Raw genomic sequence first — 19,740 nt, forward strand, 5'->3', positions numbered from 1 at the left:
GCCGGCCAAGCACCGCCCCCCCCACCCCGAGCGGTGGTCACACAGGGAGCGGGAACGGCTCCCACGTCCTCGGGATCGCTTCAGCAGGGTGCGGAGCAGTGCCCCGATCCCGCTCGCTTCTTCCCTCCCTTGCCTTCCTCGGTGGTGCCGGCCGTCGCCTCCCCCGCCGCATCCTCTCGCCGCGACCGGAGCCCAGGCCCCGCTCCCGAGATCCGTCCCGTCCCGCTCCGCCCCGTCCCCGCCCTGCTCCCTCCCCCGGCTCGGCGGATCCGCTTCCCGTCGGAGTCCCACGGGCCTGCTGCCGATGAGTTTCCGGGTCGGCGGCCTGAACTTCTGTTGCTGCTACCGCCGGTTGTTGTCCGCGGGCGGAGAAGGAGGGAGAGAGAGGCTGGGCTGCGGGCCGGGAGCATGAGGCGCTGCTGGCAGGCGGCGAGGTGCTGAGGTGAGGCGGCCGCCCGGGTGCGGGGAGCGCCGCTGGCAGCTGTCAGCGCCGCCACGAACCGCCGCCGAACAAAGGGGCAGCGAGACGGCGGTAGCCGCAACGCCCCTGTCTGCGCCTCGCCGTCGGGCCGGGCGCTCCGCACCGCTTCAGCCGCCCAGTGACGGCCCCGACTGCCGGAGCGGGCAAGTCCAGAGGCCACCGTATCCGGAGCGGAGCGGGGGAGAGGGAGAGAGGAGCGGCCGCTGAGCAAATGGAGGCGCTGGGTGGCGGGCGCGGAGGCGCCGGGAAGGGCCGGGGAGAGCCCCTGTGAGGAGCCCGGTGAGTGCCCCGCGGCGCTGGCGGAGAATCCCGGCGTCGCTTGAGGAGGCTCGGGCGGGGTCTGCGGGGCTGTGAGAAGGGTGAGGCGAGTCCAGCCGGGAGACTTCACACGTCTGGGTAGTTGCAGCCCCGTCGCATCGCGGGTGGGGCGGACCGGGAGGCTGCTCGGAGTGCGCCGCGGCGGGCGAGGGGAGCGGAGCGGAGGAGGTGAGGGCGGAGGGTAGCGCCGGTGTGCGGGGGTCACCAAGCCGCAGGTTATCGAGGCCAGACGAACCCTTGTGCGGCGGACTGCCAGTGTAGGGCCGGCCCCCGGCAGCGTGAGCCCCGCTGGGCAGGGGGCTGCGGGGAAGCGCAATGGCGGGAGGCGGCGGGGCTGTGCCGGTTATGGACGGGGGAAGAGGCCGCTGACGGCTCCAGGCGCCGCGCCGCGCCCCGCCATGGCGGAGGACCGGGGAACCGGCTGGGTGGGAGCTGGGCGGCTGCAGCAGCCCCCGCGGTGGCCAGGGTCCCTCGGCTGGGAGCGTCGGAAAGTTTGGAGCTTGCCGATGGCCTGGCTTCGTGTCTCTCCCGCTGTGAGCTCGTTCCCACCCTGTTGGAAGCCTGGAAATGCTGCCTGGAAGGGAAAAGGGCTCAAGTCTGAGCGGGTAGCGCGGGGCATGTGCTGCGGGGTGCGCTGTGACAGCCTAACCTTGCTTTCAGGCTGGGTAACGCCGCCCTAAACAGTCTTTCCTCAATGAAATTGAACGCTCACGACCTCGTGATTTAATTATTTCTTTATATTCTCGGATTAAAATTCTAGTCTTGACACTGTAACGTTTTGGTTATTTTCCTTAGCAGCATCACCCTCCCAGTCATGTCTAAACATATACTGGAAGCTAGACAACTTAAAAAAAATAAATCCAGAACCTGGATAATTCATAACTCCTCAGTCTTGTATTTGCAGTTGAAATAGTATGCAGAACAACTGTGGAGTCACAAAAACACCCTCTGCAGAGTAAGGCACTGATCCTTAGTAATCACCGGTGGTTGTGCTTTCTTTTTGTGCATTTCAGTGCTTAGCAGTTTCAGAAATGGAGTGTTTTAGTTGTAGACATAACATCAGTAGGTGTGCCGTCATTTCAGCACAGTCCCTAAAGAGAGAGACCACTTTGGAGAGAATTATTAGCTGTGGAGCTTAGCAATGAGAAGAGACCGTGTCTTCCTTACACAGATGGGTGTTTTACCCTACAGAGCGTGGTGGATTCATTTCTCTTTACTCTCTCTTGGGTGCAGAGGAAAAAATGTTCTTCATCCATGGGAAGAGAAAAAAGCTTCAGTCACAGGGAAAGCAACAGCACTCTTCATCTTCTAAGAACATGGAGTTTGTTTAGTTGAGGTGTCTGCACAAAAATGAAGTGGTAGAATTTATTGCAACTTTTGTGTTTGGTGTTTTTTTTTTCCCCCTGGACATGGAAAGTGTAAATGGCTGATGGCTTACAACTAAAGAGAGCAGATTTGCAGAAGAGGCTTCTGGAAACTTTATTTCCAAGACTCTTTGTAATCCTGCACCCAAGCAGTTCTTTCTTTAAGAAGTTGCAGTGGCAGGGGGGTTGGAACTGGATGATCTTCAAGGTCCCTTCCAACCCAGCCCATTCTATCGATCTATGAAATTTTAGTCTTTAGAAGAGTACAATACTTTAATGATGCATTGTATTATTCCTGCCTCAAACTGTCACTGGAAATCTACCCAAAAGCTAAGCAGTGTTGGTGGGGTGCCCTGTTGGGGTGAGATGGGGGTTGGTCTCTTCTCCATCCTATCAGGTGATAGGGTGAGAAGAAGTTGCTTGAAATTGTGCCAGGGAAGGTTTTAGGTTGGAGATTAGGAAAAAATTCTTTCCTGAAAGAGTGGTCAGGGATTGGAACAGGCTGCCCAGGGAAGGTGGTGGAATCACCATTTCTGCAGGTGTTCAAGAAATGTGTGGCCATAGTGCTTGGGGACATGGTTTAGTGGTCATGGTGGTGTTGGGTTGATGGTTAGACTTGATAATCTTGGTCTTTTCCACCCAAAACAATCCTATGATTTTATACATACACACACACATCTATATATATGTATGCATCAGCAGACTATTATAAAAGAAAAGTAATTTAAGGAACCCCAAAACAGAAGAGTGGCACTCAGAATATTGATAGTATCAGTAGCTGTCATGGAATATGTAAGTTATGTGCCTCCACAACAGGAGCCAAAAGACAGAAATTGAGTAAGTTTTCTGTGGTCCCTCTAAATATTTCCTTGTGCCATACACATCTGGGTAGGACTGGGTCTGTAGATATTTAAGCACACGATTTGGCTTGCTGAAAAAAACCCAGTATTTCCTGGATACATTTCTATCCTGTAGGTAAGTTTACACATCTGTCCCTATCAGGCATCCACACCCCATTAATTATTCAAGGAAAACTAAAGGGACCTAAACGTGGGAACTGAAAAGCTAATGCTTTCTCCAGCTGTCAGCTTTTATTCAGTGGAACAACTATTAAAAAATGGCTTCAGGAGATGTCATTATTTGTCAAAAGTCCCTCTCCAGCTTTCCTGGAAGGCTGCTCTAAGGTCTCCCTGCAGCCTTCTCTTCTCCAAGCTAAACAACCCCAACTCTCTCAGCCTGTCTCCATATGGAGCAGGGGTGTTGCAGCCCTGTGATCATCTTGGTGGCCTCCTCTAACCCTGCTCTCACAATTCCATGTCCTTCTTGTGTTGGGGCATCCAGAGCTGGACACAGAACTCCAGGGTGGAGTCTCAGCAGAGCAGAGAGGCAGAATCCTCTCCCTCCATCTGCTGCCCACACTGCAAGAGATCAGTCCAGCACAGGGTTGGTTTCTGGGCTGCTGGCCTACGTTGAACTTCTCCTCACCCAGCACCCCTGAGTCCTCCTCATTACTCACTCACGCTTATGTGTATGTGTAACTCCTCTTTTCCAAACAAGAGAATCACAAAATGTTTAGAGAAGACAAGCTCCTCTCATGACCTAGAGTCAATCTATGTGCCTTGACTTTTCCAGCAAAGCTTCTTGAAGTTTTGTTGGAGTTGCTTAAGAGAGATTTTCCTTTAGTGATGTTGCTTTGATTTATGTTTTTCCCCATGAGAATAGCTGGACATTGGAATCCTCTCCCAAGTGAAGCAGTGGATTCTCCTACATTAGGCAATTTTCAGACTCAGCTTGACAGGGTGCTGGCCCAGCTCATTTCAGCTAGACCTAGAAAGGACCAGATGATCCCTAGGGTCCCTTCCAGTCTGGCATTCTGTGACTTTAAGGCACATAAATTCTAAACTCTGAGCACTGAAGGATGATTGTGGTAAAAGACCAGTAACAGGATTACTGCAGGGGAACAGAAAGCCTGGGATCTTCCCTGACTTGGGTGGCTTTATGGAGCAGCTGCAGGACAGTGTAGAGTGCTGCTTGTAACTTTTCTTCAGTTCTGTCCTGACAAGAAAGGTGAGGGGCCAAACTGAATTACCTAGAAGTAAGTTTTCTAAGTTGGTGCTTAAGATTCCACCTAGGAACCCAAGCTTTGCACCCAGCCTGCAGTGTAGTGATGTTAATCTTTGACAATGAAGTTAGTGCAGCTTAAATATTACATCATGACAAGTGAGGCAGTATGTTATTAATGATGGATAAAATAGTTCTTCTGTGCAGGCTTCTGTGTTGGAGAAAATTTTATTCAATCTCTTGGGGATTTTCCCTACTCAAGGGAGTTTCCTTCTGGCTCATGTCTGCCATTTTGATTCATAGATGCATAGAATGGTTTAGGTTGGCAAGGATCTAAAAGATCATCTAGTTCCAACCCCACTGCCATGCATGATCTGTAGGATTCCCTGTTCTCTCTCTGCCTGGCTGAACACAGTGACCTAAGGAGTGGGGGTTGATAGTTGTAAGCTCCTCTGAGACCTCCCACCTTCCCAGGATGAAGAAGCAGACAAAATACTGGGAGAAGTCTCATAGTCACCAGCCCTTGTTCTCCTGGGGGACTTCAACTTACCAGATGTCTGCTGGAAATACAATGCAGTGGAGAGGAAACACTTTAGGAGGTTCCTGGAGTGTGTGGAAGAGAACTTCCTGCCACAGCTGGTGAGGGAGCCAGCTAGGGAAGACACCCTGCTGGGTCTGTTGTTCCTGACCTGGGAAGAGCTTGGAGGTGATGTGATGGTTGGAGGTTGTCTTATGCTTTGCCATTATGAAATGATAGTTTTTGGTTCTTGGAGAAGTACGAAGAGGGTTAACAGAACTGTCACCTTGGACTTCCAGAGGGCAAACTGGCCTGTGAAGGTGCCTTGCTGACAGAGTTCCTTGGGAGACAGTCTTGAAGGGCAAAGGAGTCCAGGAAAGCTGGACATGCTTCAAGAAGGAAGTCTTAAAGGTGCAGGAGCAGGATGTCCCCATGTGCTGAAAGCTGAGCCAGCTGGGAAGGAGACCAGCTTTGGCTGGAAGTCAGGAGGAGTTTATCACCTTTGGAAGAAGGGTCAGGGAACTCAGGAGGTCTACAAGGATGTCAGGAGGTTATGCAGGGAGAAAATGAGAAGGGCCAAAGCCCTTGATTTGCCTACTGCTGTAACCCTCCCTCCTCATTACGATGAATACATTAACAACAAAAGGGGGACTAAGGAGAATCTCCATCCCTTGTTGGATGTGGGGGAGACATAGTGGCAAAGGCTGAGATGCTCGATGCTCTTCTTTGCCTCAGTGTTTCGTAGTAAGAGCAGGTGCTCTCCACCTACCCAGCCCCCTGTGATGCCAGGCAGGTACAGGGAGTAGAATGAGGCCCCCATAACCTAAGGGGGCATAGTGACCTGCTGCACCACTTAGACACACACAGGCTGGATGTGAGCCACCCAAGGGTAAGGAGGGAGCAGGCAGAAGAAGAAAGCTTAGGAGGCAGCTTTCAGTCATTTACCAGCAGTTCTGGCTAACTGGGGAGGACCCACTTGACTGCAAGTTGGCGAAGGTGACACCCGTCTACAAGAAGGGCCAGAAGGAGGATCTGAGGAACTGCAGGCCTGTCAGCCTGACCTTGGTGCTAAGGAAGGTCATGGAGTAGATCATCCTAAGTGCCATCACATGGCACATACAGGACAGCCAGGTGATCAGGCCCAGTCAGCAAGGGTTTATGAGAGGTGGGTCCTGCTTAACTAACCTGATCTTCTATGACAAGGTGATGAGAGCAGAAGGAGGCTGAGGCTCTCTACAAGTCTCTGCAAGGAGGCTGGAGTGAGGTGGAGGCTGGTCTCTTCTCCTTGGTAACAACTGATAGGAGGAGAGGAAATGGCCTCAAGTTGCACCAGGGGAGGTTTAGGCTGGACATGAGAAGAAACTTCACTGGAAGGGTTCTCAAAGCCTGGCACAGGCTGCCCAGGGAGGTGGCTGAATCCCCATCCCTGGAGGTGTTTCAGAGAGGCAGAAATGTGGTGCTAAGGGACAAGGTTTAGCCCCAGACTTGGTAGATTTAGAGGATGGGTGGGCTGGATGATCGCCAAGGGCTTTGCCAACCAAACCAATTCTATGGTTCTATCTGCCCCAGTGAAGTATGACTTGAGGTAAGGCAGCTTTGCAGGTTTCAAAGCTATTTCTGGGAAAAACACACTTGAAGTTGCTGTATATAATTATCTCTATTCTAGTGGCCTATTTCTTGTCTGGTTCATACACTCTCTATTCAATTGCCATTAAATGCAGAGATAAGTTGGAAGCTGCTTCTCTGCCCCAAGTGCTTCACATGATGATCACTCTTCTTTGCATTTAGCATAGAAAAAAGATAATATCTGTTTTTTCTAGTTTATAATTCTGCTTTAAAACCCAGGCCCTGCTTGTTCCTTTAGCAGGTCCTTTAATGTGACTGTGGGAACATCACATGCTGTTTGTGTGCAGCTGCTTTGGGTCCTGATTGTAAATGGCTACAAATGAAATAACTCAGTGGAGCAAATTTGATTTATATCTATTAGCTTGAGCTGTGTTCACAGTCCACTTAAGATCTCCTCTTCAAGAAGCTTCCACAGATGTTATCTAGGGTAGCAATTCCTCCTCCTCCCCCTACTCTTTTATGTCAAATAGGAATTTGGAAGGTATAGTTAAAAATGTCTATCAGAGCTGTGGCGTAGAAACTCAAAATCTTACTGTATGAGGACCAAGAGTGTATTTTTTAGGGTGCAGAGATGAAGCACTGATGATGGTCACTGAAATATTTCCTGTTAGCAACCAGCTTTTGGAGAAATAGCTGAAAAGATTAGGAGGCAAGATCGCGATACATACCTGTCTGTGTTGGTTTTTGCACTACCACCTTTAATACATTAAATACTGGTTCTATTAAAATTTATCACAGGCTTTAAAAGAGTCATTTTAAGGCTGTTGTAAATTACTAATTAACTTTGTACTAAGAAATTGCTTGTTATTGTGCTGCTGTGCTACGCAGTTGTGTATTTTAAGTGGTGTTTTTATTAGCTACTATGTGTGTGAGATGTAAAAATAGCATATGCCAGGCTGGATGCACATCAGGACTGATTTCAGCACCAGCAACCTGCAAATGCTGTTGCAATCTAGTTTCCAGAAGAAAGAGTCTTTTTCTTACTACTTTTTCTTACTACTTGCCTAGATGAATTGTTTGAAGAATTGTTACTTGGTGAGGATTTTGGGGTTATTCTCTACTGTGTTCTCCATCACTAGGCTGCTGGGGGACAAGCAATGTATTGATCTCCAGCTAGCACATAGAGTGCACTGGATGAAAAGGAGCTCTAAAGGCCATCTAGTCCAATCCCCCTGCAGTCAGATGGGACATCCTCCACTAGAGCAGCTTGCTCAGAACCTTGTACAGCCTAACCTTGAATATCTCCAGGGATGGGGCCTCCCTCAGCTCCCTGGGCAACCAGTGGCAGTGTTTCAGCACTCTGATGGTAAAGAACTTGTTCCTAACATCCAAGTGTTGAAAGGCTGTGGACAGACAGGGAGAGATGTCCTGGCAGAACAAAGCTTGGATTTCTTCTTGATCTATCAAAATGGTGATTTTTTTCATCAGTATCTTGAAGAAGCTGCCCAAGTGTGGAGCTACTAAACTCTGAAGCCCAATGCCCTGGCAGTGCTACTAATGCAGGTTATACATTTTAACATTTTGAAGAACTTGAAGAAAAAGTGATTGACACAATTTCATTCACATTGGCAAAGTAGCTGAAGTTATCCCAGTAGCCCTGAGGTGAGGATTTTGATCTTCTAAGGTGAGGATGTTGATCTTTCCAAGCTCAGATCAGGAGACACAGCTACGTAGCAGACTTCACATGAGCAGAACATGTGGTACTTCAGGGATGATCTGACATGTTTTGCCTGTTGTACTCCAGCATTTTGATACAGAATGATCTATGCCTGTGCAGCAGTGTGAGTTTTACACAAGTTCTAAGCTAGTGCATTGGTTCTTGGTGGAAGAACTCCAGTTCCTTGGCTTCTCAGGAAGGTGGTGTATGGAGGTGCACAGCCTGCAGTCCTGAGACCTTGCTAACAGACATACAACGGCGCTTAATTTAGGCCCTTTTGCCTGACTTCTGGAGAGTCACTGACACAGATACTTTATATATTTAGTTTTCCATATATAGAAGGATGTGTTGGGAGAGAAATCTCTCATTGGAGCTATTTCAATGAGTCACCAAGCACAAACTGCCCATTAAAGAGAAAAAAAACCCAACAACCCTACTGAAGAGGCTTTATTTGGTGGCTTGTGTATTGAAATTCAAGTTCTTTGTAACAGCCCATTTACCAACCTGTTAATTAGTTAAAATTAAACTACTTGCAAGCCCTTTATCCTTTTCAAGACATGATAATTAGTATTCAGTAAGATTAAATGGTGCAGGTTTTGCATTTATGATCTTCATTAATTACCTGGATGAGGTGATGGAATGCACCATCAGCAAGCTTGTTGGTGACACCAGATTGTGCGTGCTGGAGGGCAGGGCTGCTCTTCTGCAGGACTTTGACCAGGCTGGAGAAATGGAATTGGCTGTCAAGAACCTTGAGGCGTTCAGCAAAGACTCTGAAAATCAAAGCAGAATAACCTTACACTGTAGCACAGCCTTGGTCCAATGGCCAAAAAGTAACGTGGCAGCAAATGACATCACTTTTCCAGTGGCCCCCAAAGTTGAATGTGAGTCAACAATGTGTCTTTACTTGGCAGGAATGAAGCCAGTAGTTCTGTCAGCTTGGCTTCTGTGTGACTGCTGCTGAAACAGTGTCTACTTCTGTGCTGCCCGTTGGAGAAGAGAAGCTAACCTACTGGAAGCAGGTCTAGAGGAAGGCTGCCAAGATAATTAGGGGGCAGGAGCACATGGTGTGAAAAAAGAAGCTGGTGGAGATGGGTGTTCTCAGTGTCCAGGGAAGACTAGGGGCAGGATTTTAGAAGAGAAAATCAGACCCTTCTTGGAGGAGCTGGGTGACAGGGTGGCTACCTTTAGCCTGTACCCAGGGCTAAAGTCTAGCAGCTGCTCTGTCACCCCATGACCCCTTCCCAGAAGAGAAGGGGGATCAGGAAAAGGAGAGAAGACCCATGGGTTGACATGAAAATGGATTTGATGAAACAGCCAAACTAATACCAATACAAACTAGGTAAACTTATACTCAACCCAGTGAACCTGTGCTGATCACAACAAATGAGAAAGCAGTGCTTGGGAGAAGGAAGAGGAGCCCAGGCAGGAGGCTCACTCTCATCCTAATGAGAGTGACATTGAAGCTCAGGATACATCTTGGGCCAACTCAAGTCACCTGTCCTGGCTAACAGCCTGCTTGGGGCTCTGTCCCAGCAAAACCAGAACACAAGGCTAGAGGCAACAGGGAAAAAGTTCCAGCAAGGGATATTTCAGTTAGATGTTAGGAAAAGATTCACACCATGAGGGTGGACAAATACTGCTACAAGTTGCTCACAGAAGCTGTGGGATCTCCCTCCGTGGAGATACTCTGAAAACTGAGAATGGCCTTGAGCAGCCTTTAAAGCTTTGAAGATTGCCCTGGTTAGGGGATTGAAACAGTTGACTTCTAGAGGTTCTTTCCAATGTAAATATGTGCTTGCTCCATATCAGATGACATGGTTGCATAACCAACCATTTTCTCCCTTCAATGCATACAGCCAGTTCTGGGCCACCTGAAGCATGTGGCCCAAAGGGCTGCAGAGTTCTATAGAACAGGGTCTTGCACCTGGGTCACAACAACCCCGTGAAGGCTCCAAGCTTCAGAGCAGTAGAAACTGTCCATCAGAGAAAGACCTAGGGGTGCTGACTGACAGCAGCTGAAGATGAGCCAGGGTGTGCCCATGTGGCCAAGAAGGCCACCAGCATCCTGTTCTGGATCAGGAACTGTGTGACCAGCAGGAGCAGGGAAGGGATTGCTCCCCCGTACTCAGCACTGGGGAGGTCACAACTGGAGTCCTGGGTTCCATTTTGGCAGTAGCATGATTTCTGTGCATCCTTTCAGGCAGTGACATAAATGTAGAAGTGTAATTGGGATATGGGTTTGTTCTTGGTCTATTTGTTGGGGTTGAGATCTTTGGGATTGGTTTTTTTCAAGTTCATAAATTTATCCTTTCTCATTCATAAGCTGCCTGAGGTTTCTAGTTCTTTACTTAATAAAGGAATAAAAAGTTAAATTCCTTTGTCTGGAATGGGAATTAGGCAGCATGTTCTAGTATAAAATACTTTGTTGTCCAGAGGAGGCTGTGTAGATGCTCAGGGGGCTGGAGCACCTCCCCTGGGGGGACAGGCTGGGAGAATTGAGGCTGTTCAGCCTGGAGAAAAGAAGGCTCCAGGGAGACCTTAGAGCATTTCAGTGTCTGAAGGGGGCCTACAAGAAAGGGGGGAAGGGCCTTTTTACCAGGGCTTGTAGTGATACCATGAAAGGGAAGAGATTGAAGCTGGAGAAGGGCAGATTTAGACTGGAGAATAGGAAGAAATTCTTTACAGTGGGAGTGGGGAGACACTGAACAAGTTGTCTAGGGAGGCTGTGAATGCCCCCTTCCTGGATGTGTTCAAGGTCAGGCTGGATGAGGGTATGAAGCCTTGGGCAAACTGGGCCAGTGGGAGGTGTTGCTGCCCATGGCAGCAGGGTTGGAGCTAATCTTTAAGGTGTCTCCCAACCCAAACCATTCTACAAATCTATATTTAACTAAAAATACATCATCTGGAGTGTTTTGTCTCTGTTACTGTGGGTGTTATTACAACATAAAACAATCACTTAATCGTCCTGTGCAAGCCTTCTGAAGTGCCTGCTGATTTGGAACCTGTTTCTTAGAAATACCTTTTTGAAGTTCAGCCTCACTGAGCTCAGTTCAGAAATCCTGTGGATTTTTTTCTGTATTCCTGTTCTGAGTGAGGAATCAGCATGAAGAATCAGGGTGTGAAAATCAGTCTTGAAGGTGATCAGTTCATTGCTTTTATTCCCCTCCCCATCTCTTTTAGCTATTCCTATGGTTTTCTAGGAAGAGAATGAGTCAAGTTTCTCTTAAGTTAGTCACCAAGCTTTAAAGTTTACTGGATTAACTTCAGTTTTGTAAGTTGTGGTATCAGGGCAGTTATGAATCACAGAATGTAGGGGTTATAAGGGCCCTCTGGAGATCATTGAGCCCAACCCCCTGCCAGAGCAGAAACACCTAAGGCAGGTCACATAGGAACACATCCAAGTGGGTCTTGAAAGTCTCCAGAGAAGGAGATCCCCACAGCCTCTCTGGGCAGCCTGCTCCAGTGTTTCATGACCCTCACAGCAAAGTAGTTTTTAGTCATACTGAGGTGAAACCTCCTGTGTCCAGTTTGTGCCCATTGTCCCTTGTCCTTTCACTGGGCACCACTGAAAAGAGCCTAGCCCCTTCATCTCGACACCCACCCTTCACATACTTATTAATGTTTACAAGATTCCCTCTCAGCCTTCTCCTGTTCAGACTAAAGAGCCACAGATCTCTCAGTCTGAATTCATAGCAGAGATGTTCCAGTCTCCCACTCATCCTTCTAGCTCTCAATTGGACTCTCTCCAGCAGATCCCTGTCTCTCTTGAATTGGGGAACCCAAAACTGGACACAGTATTGCAGGTGTGGTCTCAGCAGTGCAGAACAGTAGGACCCTCCCTAGATTTGCTGGCCACCCTTTGATTCTAGTAACCTTGCCATCTGTCATTTTGCAAACCTACAGAGGTTCTCAATCTTAGCATGTCCTCAGGAGTGCAAGGGAAGAAGCCCTGTGTTCCCTGGGAATAACTTCTGCATGAATTCCACCATTTCTAGCAAAACCAGACAGTATTTTCTGTGTGTCTTCAGCATGTTTTAGCTCCTTCAGAGTTCTGCTGACGTGCAGATCAAAGCAGCCTGGAGAAGTGCTAAATGGAGCTGTTCAAAAAAGCTACATGTTGAAATTGAAACCCTCAGTATGAACTTGGAACAAAAAAAAACCCAACACACCTCCCCAAGCAGTCTACCCACGGCTTACTGTGAAAAGAAATCCTTCCACATTCCTAAAGCCAGACAGTCCACGCTCCTCACGCCTTGCTGGAGCTGTTCTGTCCTTTACTTTCCCCAGTACAGCCTAGCTCTGCTTGCTCCAGCTCTGAAGGTTCCTCACCCTGCCCACTCAGGTGCTGTTTCCAAGCAGCTCCAACTAGGGTCACCTAAGCAATGTTACCAGGCAGGGGTTGTATGGCATGGCCTCAATTTCCTGTCTTTGAAGATGCTTCTGACACAGAACCAGTTCTCTTCAAATGTTTGAATTCTTAAAAAGGGCTAAAATTTGTCCATGTGTAATTGAAGGTGGTGTGGAAGCTCCAAGCCTGGAAGCATCCAAAGGCAGATTGGATGTGACCTTGAACAAGCTGCTGTAGTAGAAGTGTCTCTGCCTACAGTTAGAACTAGATGATCTTGAAGGTCCCTTCCATCCCAAACCAGTCTAGGCTCCCAGGAAAGGTCCCTTCCATCCCAAACCAGTCTAGGCTCCCAGGAAAGGTCCCTTCCATCCCAAACCAGTCTAGGCTCCCAGGAAAGGTCCCTTCCATCCCAAATCTTACGTTTCTGTGAAGATCTGCAATCAGTATTCTGTTTTCTGAGCAAACTCAGCTCTTTCAGCCTTTCCTCATATGGCAGGTAAGAACTTCAGAAAGAAAGGTTTCCCCATGAGAACAGTTGGGCATTGGAATCATCTCCCAGGGGAAGTGGTGGAGACCCCTACATTGGGCACTTTTCAGACTCAGCTTGACAGGTTGCTGGGCCAGCTCATTTCAGCTAGAAAGGCTGGAGCAGATGAGCCTTGGGGTCCCTTCCGACCTGGCTTTCTGTGATTCTGTTGTCAAAATGGATTCAATTTGCTGTAAAATGCAAAGTTTTGGGCCTTTTCTTAAAATAGTTGACCATTCCAATTGATTAAGGGAATGAGATTCCCATGTTGCACAGACACGTGATGACATCCTGCAAATGAACAAGCTTTTGCATAGGTGTCTTTTAGAGTAGGTGGTGCCTTTCAGAGTAGGTGGTTCCAACATTCCTGATTCCTGGAACATTCCAGCCTTATGCCCTTCTGCTGCAATGCCAACCACTGTTTGGAAATGGATTCCTCTATATTTACTTCATCTCTTTATAGAGGCAGATTTTTTTGTTGCTGCATGTTGTTAGCCCTGGCTGTTCTTTCAGCTGTTACGTGCTTGCTTCAGAGATGCTTCTTTGTAATACAAGGCTGCTCCATTTCTTGTCTCTCACCTCTTGTCTGTTGCTTCTTTCCCTCGCCTGAATCTCCTAAATAGTAGTTCAATACTATTAGAACATGCTAATTTCTCTTCAGAATGTTACCTGAGTATGTAGGGTGACACCAGGTGGCTTTTTAAAGCCATGTATGAAGTTTTGAGAAGGCCTTAAGACTCAAATCCTGTGAAAGAACACCTCAACCCTATTGATAAAGTATTGTTGTTTCATCAAATCCACCAGCAAGTGACAAATCCGAGCCAGGGGTTTTTCCCCAGCAATTTTTAAACCTGTTACAATGTATGAATGATGCAACAGGATATGGGATGTAGGAGGGAAAGGAGGGATGAGTGCTGTTAAATATCAGCCTTTCCCAGTGTGCAGGTGGATAAGGACTACATTTGATGTGTCTCACTTCCTACCTCCTCAGCTTCAGGACTGTTTTTGGGAAGCTTTGTGCCAAGCTAGAATTTGTCCTCAGCAGAGTCCTACTGGGTCTCCTGCAGGTAAAGCAAGCACCTTTCACCAGGACATTTATAGATTGGGTTGGAAGGGACCTCAAAGATCATCTAGTTCCAACCCACTGCCATGGGCAAGGACAGCTTACACTAGACCAGGTTGCTCAAGGCCTCGTCCTACCTTGCCTTGAACACCTCCAGGGAGTGGGCTTGGATGTCTTTGCCCTCTAGTAAATGCAAGCTCACCTGTGTGCTTTCAGTGCCTGTTGGACACTGATGTTGGTTGTTCCCAACTAGGCCTTGCTTGCCTAGCATCAGGCACTGGAACAGCACCTGCTGCTGTTTAGTATCATCTGGGGTTTTTGAATGAGAGGAGAACCAGACCCAGCCAGCAGTACCAGTTCTGCTGATGTGTTTTGAATGGGCTAGAGTGCAGTTGCTGTGTCAGTGACTGGATGGGAGTTTGCACCCTGATGTGTTGTGGCACTCCTTGTAGGCAGCTCTCAGCACGGGTGCTTGGGAGCCTGGGTGCAGTTACAGCAGGCAGTGCTGCCTCTGGTGCTGGGATGCCTGCTCTGCATCTTCATCCTCACACTCCAGTCCATGCTTCATCCACCATGCCCTTCTGAAAGCACTGCCACTGTCAGAGTCCTGGCTGATCGAATAATGCTGAGCTGCAGGAGACTGTTCCTGAAAACAGGTTTGACTTTAACCGAGGCCATGGTGTTGGTGTCCTCCTGCCTTGCCTCCAGCACCCAAACAGCTCTGGCTTTGCACAGTTTGCACATTGCTGCTGTTTCTGCTTCTGTCTGCACTTCAGTCCCAGCAAACAATGTGTTGGAACTATTTCCACTCTTTACAGTATGCACTGGTGAGGCACTGGGACAGGTTGCCCAGAGTTGTGGAGGCTCCAAGCCTGCAGGTGTTCAAGGCCAGGGTGGCTGGGGCCTTGAGCAAGCTGGGCTAGTAGGAGGTGTCCCTGCTTATGGCAGAGGGGTGGGACTGGATGATCTTGTAATAGGGCGGGGGGGCAATGATTTTAAACTAGAGTGTGGTAGATTTAGATTGGAAATGAGGAGGAAGTTCTTCACAATGAGAATGGTGAAATACTGAAACAGGTTGCCCAGGGATGTGGTTGAGGCCCCATCCCTGGAGATATTCAAGATTAGAGTTGGTGGGGCCCTGGACCACAGCAGATGTCCCTGCTGACTGTAGGGGGGTTGGACAAGATGACTTTTGAGGGTCCACTCCAACCTGATGCACTCTCTAAATCTCTGAAGGTACAGCAGTATGAGCAAACAGAAGAGTGGATCAGAAACAGAAAGGGCAGGATCAGCTCTGGTGGCAATTAAAACCACTTCAGAAATTACAGGCTAGGCTACTCAAAACAACATTAGTGTCATAAAGAGATAATGGAGGCAGATCTCCAACTTGCCAAGTGTTTGCTCTGCAATAACTGTAAAAATGGCTTTCTAATTTCTGAGGCTCTCAGGGAGGTCTGGTAGAGGTCACATTGATCTGGGCAGCCATACAAAGAGCTGGAGCTGGGGGAGGAGAAGATGCCAAGAGAGCAACAAGAACTGTGGGGAGCAAAAGAAATGTTTGTTGGGTGATTGCAGGTGTGTGCAATGGAGTTGGCACCAGGATTCTTCTGACAAACTGGATGTTCTCAGGCCTGACCCCAGTGGATTTCTCTCCCACTTTCAGGCAGCCAAATACAAGTTCTACCAGTGCCGAGCAAATGCTGGATTCAGAATTGTGCTTCTCCTCGTGGTAGGTCAGGCTGCTTCACAACAGTTTTACCAGCCATGGTGGGGGAAGGTGAAAGGGCTTGTGAAGCTGCGGGACAGTCACGGTGACTCGGCTGATGGCAGCAAGCCGGCTCCCTTACGCAGGTAGGCTGCATTGCATCATCTCAGGGCCAGGTGCCATGGTTGGCTGGGTGTGTGCTGCACTGCTTTGCAGCCAGCTTTGGTAGCCATTGAGGGAATGGAGCTCAGAGGGTTGTGGGCAGTGGGGCAGAGTCTCCTTGGAGACCCATGGTGAGTGGGGTCCCCTGTGGTCAGCTCTGTGTCCAGTCCTGCTCAACTTATTTATCAACGGCCTGGCTGAATGGGCAGAGCCAGTTTGCTGATGATCCCAAAGTGGGAGCAGTGGCTGACGCCCTGTCAGGCTGGGCTGCCTTTCAGCCAGACCTGGCCAGGCTGGAGAGCTGGGTGAGGAGAAACCTCGTGAAGTTCAGCAAGGGCAAGTGTAGGGTCCTGTGTCTGGACAGGTTGGGGGCTGACCTGCAGGAGAGCAGCTCTGCACAGAAGGTCCTGGGAGTGCTGGAGAACAACAGGCTGGTCATGAACCAGCAATGGGCCCTCAGGGCCAAGAAGACAAATGAGATCCTAAGGTGTGGACAGCAGGTCAAGGGAGATACTTCTCCTCCTTTATTCTGCCATGGTGAGGGCTGCTCTGGAGTATTATGTTCAGTTCTGGACTCCCCAGTTCAAGAAGGACAAGCAGCTACTGGAGAGAGTCCAGTGGAGAACCACTTAAGATGCTGAAGGGACTGAAACATCTCTCTGATGAGGAGAGGTTGAGAGAGCTGGGTCTGTTTAGCCTGGAGAAGACTGAGGGAGGATCTCATTAATGCTGATCTATTAATAGCTAAAGGGTGAGTGTCAGGAGGAATGGAGACAGACTAGTCCATGGCAGAACAAGGGGCAATGGACACAAACTGGAAAACAGGAGGTTCCACCTAAACATAAGGAAAATGTTCTTCCCTTTGAGGGTGATGAGGCCCTGGAGCAGGTTGCCCAGAGAAGTTGTGGAGCCTCTTGTCTGTGGAGGCATTCAACCCCACTTGAATGCATTCCTGGGTGATTTACCCTGGGTAATCTTGCTTTAGCAGAGGGTTGGACTAGGTGATCTCCAGAGGCCCCTTCCAACCCCAACCATTCTATGATTCTGTGATACCCTTAGGTGAGGAGGCATTGCTAGCTGTGGAGGTGGCAGGGGCTGTGCTGCAGGCCCAGCAGCAGTGGGGGAAGCCCATGTGCAGATGTCCTCTGTGACTTTGTCAGCAGTGTTCAGAAATAGCACTGGCTGAGAACCTCCTGTGTGGTGTCACTGACACCTCCAGAGTCAGGAGGATGACCTGGATCTTTCTGTTCTGCAGGACCTCTCTGTCTAATGTAACAGCAAATAAAGGGACACAGAGCTCCTAAAAGTCACCTTACCTAACCAGAAGGACCAGATCCACTGGTGAGCCAGCTCTGTCTGCATCACGGTCACTCATCTGTTTCTTATGACCCAGGCAGCTGTGTGGAACAGAGGTAGAAGGAACAGAGTTAGTGATGAACACAGCCCAGGCTGTCTTAACTCCATGTGCTGTATTTTGATACTGGTGGGCAAGAAGGCTTAGAAACCAAGGGTAGGTAAGAGTCGTGCATGCTGCTTCTCAGAGCTTGCTGGCACAGTCACTGGCTGTAGAAAGAGGTAAGTCCTTCCCAATGGAAAACTCTTTCAAAAACTTGGGTGGTACACAAAGGTGAACAAGGCATGTGATGATCCAGTACTTGAAGGGGGGCTACAGGAAAGCTGGGGAGGGATTTTTTACAGGGGCTTGTAGTGATAGGATGAGAGGCAATGGATTGAAGCTTGAGGAGGGGAGATATAGACTGGAGATTAGGAAGAATTTCTTTCCAGTGAGAGTGGTGAGACACTGGAACAGGTTGCCCAGAGAGGTTGTGGATGCTCCCCACCCAGAGGTGTTCAAAGCCAGGCAGGATGAGGCCCTGAGTAAGGTGGGTTGGTGGGAGGTGTTCCTGCCTATGGCAGGGGGTTGGAACTGCATGATCTTTAAGGTCCCTTCCAACCCAAACCATTCTGTGAATCTATGAAATGAGGAGGGAAGTTTAAAACAATTAATTGTTCTAAAAAGGGAGAGCATCACTCTGCCGTCTTCACGTGCAAAGTATCCTGGCTGTGCTTCCCAGGTCCCCTGCATTCTCTCTGAATCAAGCAAGGTAAAAGGAGATTAGAGTAGACACCATCAAGTGTCCTCTGCCAGCATGAGCTGTATTTACGTGGTGATGAAAGCCAGGTTCTAATTTTGTAGGTCTGATCTCAGAAGTGTCAGCCTCTGTTGAGCCTTGTGGAAAAGCTGTGGAGATTCAGATTCAAGTGGTTTTTCTTAGTGGAAATATAGGGCTTCTAGTGCAGTTTTGGATCATTAAAACTGAAAAAAACCCTGTATTTTGTGATGCTTAACCCCTCTCTAACTGTTAAAAGGTAGAAAATTAGCAGGCAGTGGCAGTTAATGCAGTGGTCGAAGGTTACTGATAGAGTCCCAGATAGGTCAGCTAGGACCTCTGCTGTTTATTATGAGGATAAATGATCTGGAAAAGATGGTAAGCAGTCATCTAAGATGTCTCCAGTCAGTGTCATAAACACAATGTCAGATGGAAAATAATTTTATGAGGCACAGTAGTAAATAGCCTGTGAAAAATCAATCCAGTTGAAGGTGAAAGATTCATGTGGTTGGGGGGGAAAAAAAAGGTTGTATATTTATATGGAACCATAGAATAGTTTGGGTTGGAAGCATCCTGAAAGATCATCTACTTCCAACCCCCTTGCCATGGGCAGGGACACCACCTACCAGACCAGCTTGCTCAAGGCCCCAGCCAACCTGCCTTTGAACACTGCCAGGCTTGGAGTCTCCACAGCTTCTCTGGACAGCCTGTTCCAGTGCCTCACCACCTTCATGGGCAAGAATTGCTTCCTCATGTCTCATCTCCTTCCAGCTTCTTCCAGTTTGAAGCCATCACCCCTTGTTCTGTCATTCCATGCCTCTGTCAACAGTTGCTCTCCAGCTCTCCTGGAGGCCCCCTTCACATCCTGGAGGGCTGCTTTAAGGTCTTCCTGAAGCCTTCTCTTCCCATTGGAAATGGACCAGAAAAAGCAGAAAAGATCCTGAAAGTTGCACAGAATTCATTAAGATTTAGGGTTTATCAATCTGTAAAAGAGCAAATGGGTGACAAAAGGATGATCACCTGTACAAGGGGATAGGATAGAAACCTCTAGAATCAGAAGAGTTTTTCCTGTCTCTCAGCTCTTACAGCCAAAGGAAACAGAATTTAACAAGTGGCAGGTTAAAAAAAGCTGTTTCTTCACAAGGAATAGTTAAGTTGTGAGATTTCAGCTGTGACTGTTAAAATTTTCCATAGATTCAGGGAGGTTTTGAACAAAATAATGGAAAACCTATTCAGGGAGCAGGTCCAGAGGAGGCCACAAAGATGATTAGAGGGCTGGATCACTTCTCCTTTGGGACAGGCTGGGAGAGTTGAGGCTGTTCAGCCTGCAGGAGAGAAGGCTTCAGGGAGACCTTAGAGCTGCATTTCAATATCTGAAGGGGACCTCTAGGAAGGCTGGAGAGGGATGTTTAGAAGGGCCTGTGGTGATAGGATGAGGGGCAGTGGTTTGAAACTGGAGCAGGGCAGATTTAGGTTGGACACCAGGAGGAAGTTCTGCTCAATGAGGGTGGGGAGACACTGGAACAGGCTGCCCAGAGAAGTGGTTGAGGTCCCATCCCTGGAGATATTAAAGGTCAGACTTGATATGTCGCTGGGCAGCCTGATCTAGTTGGAGGTATCCCTGCTGACTGCAGGGGGATTAGACAAGATGTCCTTTGAGGATCCCTTCCAACCCTACATATTCTGTGAATCTGTGAACCTGCCTTGGCATGGGATTTGACTCGATGATCTCCAGAGGTCCCTTCCAACCCCTGCCATCCTGTGATTCATTGTCCTGCCTGCAGCACTGAGAAGCAGC

General features: G+C 48.6%; 1 protein-coding gene across 5 annotated transcripts in view; it reads left to right on the forward strand.

Moving 5' to 3' along the window:
- Nucleotides 1–19,740, forward strand: part of ANKIB1 (ankyrin repeat and IBR domain containing 1) — a 68,342-nt gene that overhangs the window by 6,546 nt on the left and 42,056 nt on the right. For 2 of the 5 annotated variants that reach the window (XM_054161066.1, XM_054161070.1), the window contains exon 1: nt 385–760. The exons of 1 other annotated variant lie outside the window; for it this stretch is intronic. The gene's annotated coding sequence lies outside the window, so the exon portion shown is untranslated. Of the gene's footprint in view, nt 1–335; nt 761–19,740 lie in introns of those variants that run through there. 2 more of the 5 variants (XM_054161067.1, XM_054161071.1) reach the window with 2 other exon arrangements.

Source organism: Dryobates pubescens, chromosome 4 (genome assembly GCF_014839835.1).
Source record: "Dryobates pubescens isolate bDryPub1 chromosome 4, bDryPub1.pri, whole genome shotgun sequence".
NCBI classification, from domain to species: Eukaryota; Metazoa; Chordata; class Aves; order Piciformes; family Picidae; genus Dryobates; species Dryobates pubescens.